The 10,233-nt window shown below is 37.8% G+C and overlaps 1 pseudogene; it reads left to right on the top strand.

Moving 5' to 3' along the window:
• The first annotated feature begins 263 nt into the window (after window positions 1–263).
• Window positions 264–5,890, top strand: LOC120787841 (annotated as a pseudogene).
• The last annotated feature ends 4,343 nt before the right edge of the window (window positions 5,891–10,233 follow it).

Genomic DNA, 10,233 nt, shown 5'->3' on the forward strand with positions numbered 1-10,233 from the left:
GAACTGACAGGACACTTCCTAGTCGGCTGTCAAACCTGAGTAACCGGGCAAGAAGGGCCTTGATTTTTTAATAAACACGCTTTCAGTTTGTCATTATATGTTCATGAATGTAGACTGATAGACAAAATGTCAATTCATGCATTTAAAATTACATCACAACAAAATAAAATTGTGAAGAGGGTTTGAATACTTTCTGAAGCCACTGTAGTTAATAAAGGTTTTACATCTTTTCCCCCCTTCTCTGTGTTTGTGTGTGTGTCTTTGTAGATGAGGTAGGTTGTGTGGATCACTGGTGTGTCAGAGTGTCTGTGGCGCTTCGGTTGGTTGCTCCAATATCGCCTACCTAAACTAGTGGTAGAGCTAATGCCTGTGGGTGAGTTGCACATCCACACATGGACAACAAACCTTAATTGAGACTGTATATATCAGTCAGAAATGGGATTAACTTTAATTTGACCATTTGTGTGCTGAGCGATTATGCATTTGCTGTGCTGTTATTTTAGCCTGCTGCCGTGTATTGTTTCTTTTCTGTAGAATTGATTTGTTTGATAATGCGAAATAAATAAGTTTAGAACTCTGAATAGTAACATCAAATATTACCTGATGTTTTCACGATGAGGTGTATTAAATCTTTTTGGTCATACTCTCTTTCTTTTGGAGATGTAAGTGAATCTGAAATGCTGCTTGGTGGCGTTAGCTGCTCTGGTGTCATCTCTGACCTCCATCTTCTCTAACAGCAGCTCACTCTGTTTTACACTGGATCTCTACCTGGACAGAGGCCAGGCCCTCTCGAAAGAAACTTCTGAGAGAGAGAACTCATGATTGTTGGCCCCAGGAAGGTGGGGAGGTGTGAATTAGCAATATTTTCCTTAACACCAATACAAAGTCATTCAACTTCGCGATAAATAAACAACCAAAATCCAATTAAATCTATACACAGAAAAGTCTGCAAAAAACTGATCGACATCAACAATCCTTCAAAGTACTCACTCTGTGGCTCTCTACTCCTGTAATATTTACCTCTTTGAGTGTGTTGTTTTTAATAAATCTTAACTCTCTTATAGCTTATTTTGCTACATTTCCCAGCCAAATACTATGCTTCAAACCATCTACAAGAAATTCCAACTTACTGAGACAAGAAATATTTGAGTACCACTGTCAGTTGACTATAGTGACATATACACTTAATTGCATTTTACAGTCTTAAGCTACTAACATTAAATCAGTAACTGGTTTAGTAATGTTGTGACTGCTATCGATCATATATCTCTGTCCATTAGTCATTAGGATATTAGTCCAGTTCAGAAGATTTTGATTTAGTCTTACAAGCGAAATCATGATTAACATGAGTTATAAATGTGCTTTGTAAGGCAAAGCACTAAATTATAGTACTGCGAAAACTAAAATACGGCTGCATGTTTTGGGAAAGTGGATGGTAGTTATTTGAGAAAGCTTAAACAGGAAATCACTGGTATTGTCCATAATTCAAAATCCATTTTGTCAAGCACACACAGTCTAAAGCTAAATATTTCTGGCTTTCAGTTTCAGTTATAATGACTTTAGACTTTCAAACTCTCCTCTCTGTTTGACCTCATCCAAAACTGACATAATGATAATAATACTGTTTTGTATTTTCAGGGTGTTCATCTGGTTTTTAGTGTGTGTTAGTCTGTTGTGGATTCCAGTAATCCAAACAGCCAGTAGTGGGCAGCTGTTTGATTATATCAGTCAGTGACCAGCTTTCTTCGCCGCCCATTACGCTGTATTCCTATTGGCTATCTTCTGGCCACGTGCCAACAGCAGGTAGAGTCTCTCTCTCTCTCTGTCTCTCTCTCTCACTCTCTCACACACACACACACACACACACACACACACACACACACACACACACACACACACACACACACACACACACACACACACACAAACTCGTACTTCTATCTTTGTGAGGACACTCATTGACATAATGCATTCCCTAGCCCCTTATTTTAACATAACCGTGACCCTTATTTTAACCCTAACCTAAACCTCATTTTAACCTGAACCCCAAAAACCAAGTCTCAACCCTCAAAAAGCAGTCTCTACTTGTGAGGACCTCAATTTTTGTCTCCATGTTGACATGAGTCCCCATGGCTTAGTGTGCATTCAGGTTAAAGTCCCCACTGGGATATAAGAACAAGTACACACACACACACACACACACACACACACCTGTATATCTGTATAATTTCATAAATTTAGCAAGGATATCATTTATGTTTTGTGTTTGTTATATTTGAATACTATTGGTTGAATGGTTGATGATTTTAATGTGTAATTAAGTCTTTTAAAGTTTAATAATTGTGCTTATTGTTTTTGCTGTAATGTTAACCGAAACAATCCAATTACCTTAATTTTATTTTATTATTTCATAAATAACAATGTAATATAAATAAATATAAACCAGATATACATCTGATTGTAATATAATTATAACTACAAGGAATCACTCAATTTAACCAGATTTCCTGTTTCCAAAAATACATTTACAAACTTTACATTTAATCATTTATGAGAGTCATTCTGATTATATTAAACAGATTTTACAAGACTGATCTGAATAAACCTATCGATATAAAAGAACAATATTTATATTTTCCAATATTGGATACAAAATCACTTATATAATCAGCAAAATGTAATAATCAAAATGTTTATATATTAAACTGTGTCCCACTGTTGTGCATTACATGAAACAAAACTCCTCACTTCATAAACAAAACCATACATATATAGCAGGTTGAGGCCTGTGGAGAACATGGCCAAAGACACATAAAATGTTGAATCATGTGGGTCGATGTGATTTCTCATGAGTTTAGGCATCATTTTAAAATTTAAGACTTTTCATATTCATTTAAAAAGAGACTTTGAAAGACATTTTATGGCCTTAAATTGTAAAATCAAATTCCAGACTTTTTAAGACTCAATAACCCTAACAGACACAAATTCTCTTACATGGCACTTTCCCCAACCTTGACTTAGTGAAGAAAAAATTCACTGTCAAATGTCATTATGTCACTTTGTGAGGAGAGTGCATGTTTTGTGCATATTGTAAAAAAAAACATGCACTCTCCTCACAAAGTTGTATGAAGTTGCAAACTATTCCTTATTCTTAAAAAATATGGGAAGTAGTCTGTGAGTGTTCATTAGTTTGAGGTAATTTGTGTAATTTGAGTATACACAAATTTATTAAGTCAACCAGATTTCTTGATGCAATGAGTTACTGGGGAGTCGCATAAGTAGATAGAGGTGTAGAATTTGAAGACTACTGCGTGTTTATCGACTTCCTTAACTTTGTCGTCACTATCCACAATCTCTACCTTGATGAGAATTTGTAGGAAAAGATACATCGACCAATTACTGTTCTTGTTGTCTTCACTTAGTAGCCCCATCATGTATTTAGATATTGGAGGTTGTGCATCTGAGTTGCGGCATAGACTTCATATCTATTCTCTAAGACGTTAACATATAACTATAAATCAAGCTTAATAATGGTAGACTAGGTAAGGTAACTAGATTTTTGACACTGGACTTCTCTATAAGACAGGGCCACAAGATTAAAAATGCGAAATCATAAAGCCATTTTCATCTCAATGTCTTTTGTTTTGGCCAGTTCCATATAACTCTGCATTCAATATTTTGTGTATTTGTGTCTCAGGGTGCATTCTGGGGTCTCATGACTGGACTAGTAGTGGGACTGATCCATGGTTCTGGAGTTCTCCTATATAGCTCCTTCCTGTGGTCAGCCTGATCATCGACCTGCTATCCTGGCTGATGTCCACTACCTGTACTTTGCTCTCATCCTGTTAGCTCTCACCTGCCTTATCATTGTTGCTGTCAGCTTGGCCACTGCCCCAATACCCAAGGAACATGTAAGAAAGATGTCATACATTCATTTTATTTATGTTCTCATCTGTAAAATGAGAAACAAACAATGAGCTCTGGACATAAGGACTCTGTCTGATATTTACAATTAACATAGTGTCATGATTCTAATACTGTACCATACATGATCTTAAATAAGCTGCAGGTAGACGTGCCTTCCTCAGCTTTGCAGAAACAGAACTAACCTTGTAATTACTTTAGCTTTTCTTTACAAACCCATCGAAAATCTGTGCAAAATACCCAGACTGCCAAATATAAACAAATATTCAGCACTGCTTTCCAAGCCCTGAGACTGCATCAGTCAAAGGCTGCTACTTTGTGACCTTGGTGAAAGCATCCTCAAAACTATAGTTAAAAGTACAGCCCTACACTCCAACACAAAAACCTGTCTGCTGTTCTAATTTACAATCACAACATCTGGTGTGTGAGCTTTAAGATTTGAACATCACGATTACTATACACAGTTTTATTACTGGTATTTTGCATTCTTATAGATGACAAAAGCATGACATTCATATTTGGATCAATTTCAATGTTTAGCTGTACCACAAACACAATAAAGGAAATTGTGTGTCTGATACAATGTTTGTTCATAAACCTCTGCAGTATATGAACCTGAAATTGTGAGGGTACAACACTTTTAACACCCAGTAATCAGGCTTCTTACATAGCCCTTTTCCATGGCAGGAACACCTTCCAAAGTTATGTCTCTGTCAGTAATGTTACCTGACCATACCTGTCAATAAAACAGATTTATGAACTAAATTAATCTACAATCTACTGAAAATAACACAAGCGATTTTAGTGAACAACTGAGTGAATCCAGCTTCTGCAGTGAACAGCACAGGTAACTGCAGTAATGCTAGGTTAGCAGGAACAACCGTACCAGATTAGAGAGTGGTTTTGCTAATTGGATTTACTGAGATGAGTCAGTCTGTACTACTCCAGAGCAGAGTGAGATGGACATCTTGCGATTGACCGTGAAACCATGGTACTGTAAAAAGATGGTGATAGCTGTAGCCTCAAAATGCCTGAAGACATATCACTGAAGAAATTGTTTTTGTTGACTCAAACTAGACTAAAACTAACAAAAATCAAATGACAAATCTCTGACTAAAACTAAGAAACATTAGTCTAAAGACTAAGGCTAAAACTAAAAAAATCAGGTGCTTAAATGACACTACATTGAAGTCCTTTTATAGTTCTCTTTTTATTAATCTTGTGAATCTTTCTATTTAATGTTTTCCCTGCACTGTTGGGCTGTGTTCTATCCCATTTCTGTCAGACCCCATCTTTGTGATGGGACATCAGTCCCTGAAAGTATGGAATATTAAATCCTTCATGAAAATGTACTAGATTCTATATGAAAGCACCTGGAACTTGCATTTAGTGTCACCTCCGGACAAGTGCTGTAAATTTAGTTGAACTTGTCCCCAAAGCAGCTGGAAAAAATAGTGGAAACAAAAGCAGAACTGCCAACAATGGCTACATGTTAAAATACTGCAGTAAGCATCCACATAGAGAACCTGTATTAACGTCCTCAATTGGAAGGTAGACTATGGCACTGACAGTTTTTGTGTTTTAAAATTAAGGGGGTGTCAAGAAAAAATACAAAAACACTGACATTTGTGCTCTCCTGTGCAGCTTTACAGGCTGACCTGGTGGTCCAGATATAGCCAGGAGCCTCGCGTCGACCTCACAGGTCCCCAGATGACTTCTGACCTGAACTCTGACCTCAGCAGTGACTCTGACCATTTGCCAGATTCCTGGTGGTGGAGAGCTGCTCTGTGGCTCTGTGGTCTGACTGGTCCAGACTCTGGCACTGCTCCTCTAGCGACTGACAGTGAGCTGAACTCCCTGCAGGAGGAACCTCTCTGGAAAAGAGTCTGCAATGTTAACGCTCTGCTGCTACTGGCTGTTAATGTGTTTCTCTGGGGATATATGGCTTAATGTGCAAGATTCATGAAACCTTGAACAAGATATTTATCAGTAAGGTTAGTGGTGTACTGGCATTTGGTCTAATGTTAAAAATGAAATTAAAGCCTTGGTCTAGGGCTCCAGTGGCTAAACCAATCTGTTGATGTGCTGCTGGATCTGTATTCTGTGCAACAAAGACTGCTAACTTAAATGTCATATCAGCAAAGACATTTACATATTTTAACGCTAAATGGTGTGTGTGTGTGTGTGTGTGTGTGTGTGTGTGTGCGCGTGTGTGTGTGTGTGTGTGTGTGACAAAGTCTATAACTGACTTATAATATCTGTTATCACTTTTTAAACAAGCTGAGAGAGCCCTGAGTAACAGTCATGCATACATTAAGAAACCCTCTTAGAGATGGGGGTGTAATATGTAGGTAACTACAATAAACGGAGAATTGTGGAAAAGGAAAGAAGAATTCTCCTGAAGATATTTCCCTACAGCTGATAATCCATATTGTGCTCATTATCATGGACCCTTTTTGGGTTCCCTCAAGTGAAGTGGTGGATCATACTGAGAAGGAAAAAGTAATCCCTTCTTATTTTTGTGATTATCTTACCAGTACTTTTGCCTGATTCTAAGTTTCTGTCTGATTCAAAAATTAATCAGGAATGATGCATGAAGAAAGTCGTCTGTACGTCAATTCTCGACTCTACAAACTAATCATTCCGTAATGATTCATAAATATAGGGTGTTCAAGTCTGAAACATAACAATATCTAATACTATATATGTTTGAAGAAAAATAATTTATATAGGAGTGCTTATGGTGTCCCACACAGCCAAAGATGCCCTTGGAGGGAAAAAATATATAAATGGGAAAAATATGCCCTTATCCATGTGTAGGGTGTGGCATTAAATCATTAAATGTCTTTATGTAAAAGTTTCTGGTAGACATAAAAGCCAAATTTATCACGTTATCATAGGGCCCTAGATTGGGGGGACTCAGAGGGGCCTCGCAGTCTGAAAAGGAGGTAACACTTTATGATTAAAACCATATGTTGGTGACGTGTCTAGGAGGACCACGGCCTTATTTAAGAGTCGATGGTCAAGGGGGAGAGTGGTTCATTGGCTTCACACCCTCTCACCCACAGATCTGCAAATGTTTGATTTGACGCTGTACTTCTTTGTAATAAACCTTTATATGCAATCAAGACGGTGTCAGCTAAGTCTCCTTCAAGCTCTTCACATCATTATCACCACCTAATAAACTACAAGAATTTGGCGTCACGAACTTGGTGGTGTCGTGCCCTAGCATCTTCACCAGCATCAGCGCCGACTCCCGCTCCACGCCGCAGTTAAGGTGAGCATTCCTCACATTCTCAGGGCGCTGGTTTGTTCGTTGAGGTTGTTGTATTTGCTGGTTGGATGCACAAAAGAATCAGTTGTGTTTGCCTGTCATGATGTGTTGATGTTTGATTCGGTGCTCCGTTCTAAATTGGGGTTTTGTTGTGTTGCTGAGGCACCGCAAAGAGGGATAGTGAAGAAAATGAGAAGTTAAAGTAGAAAAGACGTGAAGAAAATAAGAAGTTAAGTAGGAAATTGTACAATAGCATAATTAGTAACGGTAAAGTGTGCTAAATAAATGCCATCGAGATTAATGAAGACAGGGCCCTTATCTTTCTTAACAGTATGACATGCATATTAGCCGCTGCGTGAAAGTTGGCTTTTAAAGAATAGTGGAATTTGACTGGAAAATAGAAAGCGTAACTCCAGGCCAAGAGAATTACGAGAAATTAAATAAGGTAAAAGTAACATGGCAAGAGGTAATGTAAATGAAAAGAGAAAATACAGAGGTCAAGCCGCAGATTCGGATGAAGCCCTTAGGAAGCTGGTGTTAGGCAGGCCATACAAACAATGTCTGAAGCAGCCCCTCATTGAAATGTCTGCATCTCATTAAGGTAGGATAAATTTAGGAAAAAGAGAAAAGTGAGTGGCAAAAAAATCGCATTTAGTAGGGAAAAGTATGAATAGGTTAACTTTGAGAAATTTGGGATGATGATTGAGTTTGATGTGAGCTTTTGCTTTGTGTAATCTGCTCTGTGCCTCTGTTTGTTCAATGATTGGTCTGTGTGTGTGTCTCCTGCGTGGTGTGTCAGCTGTGTTTCAGGTGGGTATGACTGGCTGTGGAAGGTTCATGTGTGACAGCCACACATAGGTTGTGGTTGAAAATAAGTGATTTATTGAATCATAAGGACAGATATGTTTGCTGATTAATGTCCCTCTTTCAGGGAGGTTTGATAAAAATCAGGACCCTCTTTCAAAGGACGTTTGAAACTAATGATCTATGAGTCTTTAAAGGGACTTAAATTTTTAAAAATATATACATGAGCCCTTGAAAGAGGTTTGATAATATTAATGAGCTTCCGACCTGAGAAGACATATTGAATCTGCTAAATATGAACCCTGAGAAGAATATTTCTATTGTGTGAGACATAGCTGCTTCTTCAGCTATGTCATTTTCTTTCTCTAGCTTTGTCTTGCCAAGGTGCTATCTGCAAATTTAACTCCCAGGAGGAGGTGTGGAAAAGAGAAAAAAATATCTATATAGTTGTGAGGTTACAGTCCTTTAAAAGTGCAAACATTTGTCATAAATATGCAGTATCAGATGAGAAGACAACGATCATTTGCCCTTACTTTGATATATCTGTTGGTTAACACTTGATGAAGGTTGTCCCTCTTTCGTCTGTTCAAACCCATGGCCTGTTGGTGAGCATGTTCAGACTTCCTAATTAGAAAAAAAGGCATCCACAAGACAAAAGTAGATGCTCACATAAAAAAAGGCAATACTGAGAGAGAAATCTGATAGACATAACTAAATCTTTAACCCAACCTTTAAAAGTTTGTTGAACTGGTACTTACAGTAAAGTAATACTGCAATAACTTATCGTAAGGAGGGACAGAAAAAAAGCTTTTAAAATTCTGTGTAAAAACACTATTAGGGGCTGCCTTATCACAGTGTTTAGTGTAAGTGTAACACCAACCTGCCTTTGTTATGTATTTTGTGACGAGAGATACCCTGGAGAAGGCTGTTCACCTATAAAGAAAATATTACAACAATTGTTCAGTTTCTTTACATAACAATACTACATACACATCATAGATCACAAACTAGATGGTTAAAGAGAAACATGTGTACTGAATTAACCCAGGAATCTGGGACCCCTTCCTACAATGCGCATGCATATTGCGTTGCTGACAATATGAACTGCCTATCTTTCATTTAAACTCAGACATAAAGGATGTGCTTTATCCCTCACACCAAGCCTGTCACTCTAATGACAAATAAATATTTTTGTGTTTAGCATTTGGTTTCTATTAAGACCCTTGTATCCATACAGTTACAGTAATAGCGTCAATAGCATAATGGACCAGCTCCACTTCCTCTTCCACTGTGCCACCCATCTCACCTGCAACACAACATGAGAAGTGTTACGTAGCATTGCTTAGAAGTTTTGAAATAACATAATCCAACCAGGCATGACAACACTGCACAACACTTAAAAATTCTTTGCATCAAGATTGTATGTTTTATCTATATATTTGAAAAAAGAACATTATAAATGGTCTCTCAGATATCTCGTGACATGACATAATTTAATTTGGATGGGAATAAAAAATTCCCTCTTCTAAAATTTCTTACAAGCAGCTGAAAAGCAGTTGGTGAAGTGCAAACACAGCACATTCTAAGCCTGCCCATTATTTCCCCATAGTTACTGACACACCAAAATTGAAGTATTGCAGGTAACTCCCATTTTGCTGTATGGAGTTCTGCAAGCTTGATGCTAAGAAATTGCCTCATTTCTGTCAGCGGAGCGTTCAGTAACCCCTCTGCTACGTTGTTTAGGTAGGGCTGGTACCTAAAAAGCAGGAGCAGCATATGTGAAGTGTTACAAATATCCATTTTCATTGACATGACAACAATGTCAATCTAAAATGACCACAGCACTTTAAAGCTGAGGCACAGGCCATTTTAAACATGGTGATGGATTTGCAATATGACAGTAAGGATTACGTGCAAGGACTGCTTCCAATCAAAACTCAAATAATTAGACCAGCCTCAAGAACCATACACATCTACACACAGAGATAAATACATACTTGCAAACTGCAACTTGTATGCCCTCCTTGTCTATCTTGGCACCAGACTTTTTGGACATCCCTCTGCCAGCGGTGAACTTGGCAGTACCACAGATAGCACTGTCAATTGCCTATAAAGTCAGTTCATGACCATGTTTTGACATGTTGAAAAAAACAAAAAACAAGAGCTGTATAAAAACCATCATAATAAACAAACAAAACCTTCTTACAATTCTCATGTTGCCAACAAATGTC

Source organism: Xiphias gladius, unplaced genomic scaffold, assembly GCF_016859285.1.
Source record: "Xiphias gladius isolate SHS-SW01 ecotype Sanya breed wild unplaced genomic scaffold, ASM1685928v1 HiC_scaffold_72, whole genome shotgun sequence".
In the NCBI taxonomy this organism is placed as follows: domain Eukaryota; kingdom Metazoa; phylum Chordata; class Actinopteri; order Istiophoriformes; family Xiphiidae; genus Xiphias; species Xiphias gladius.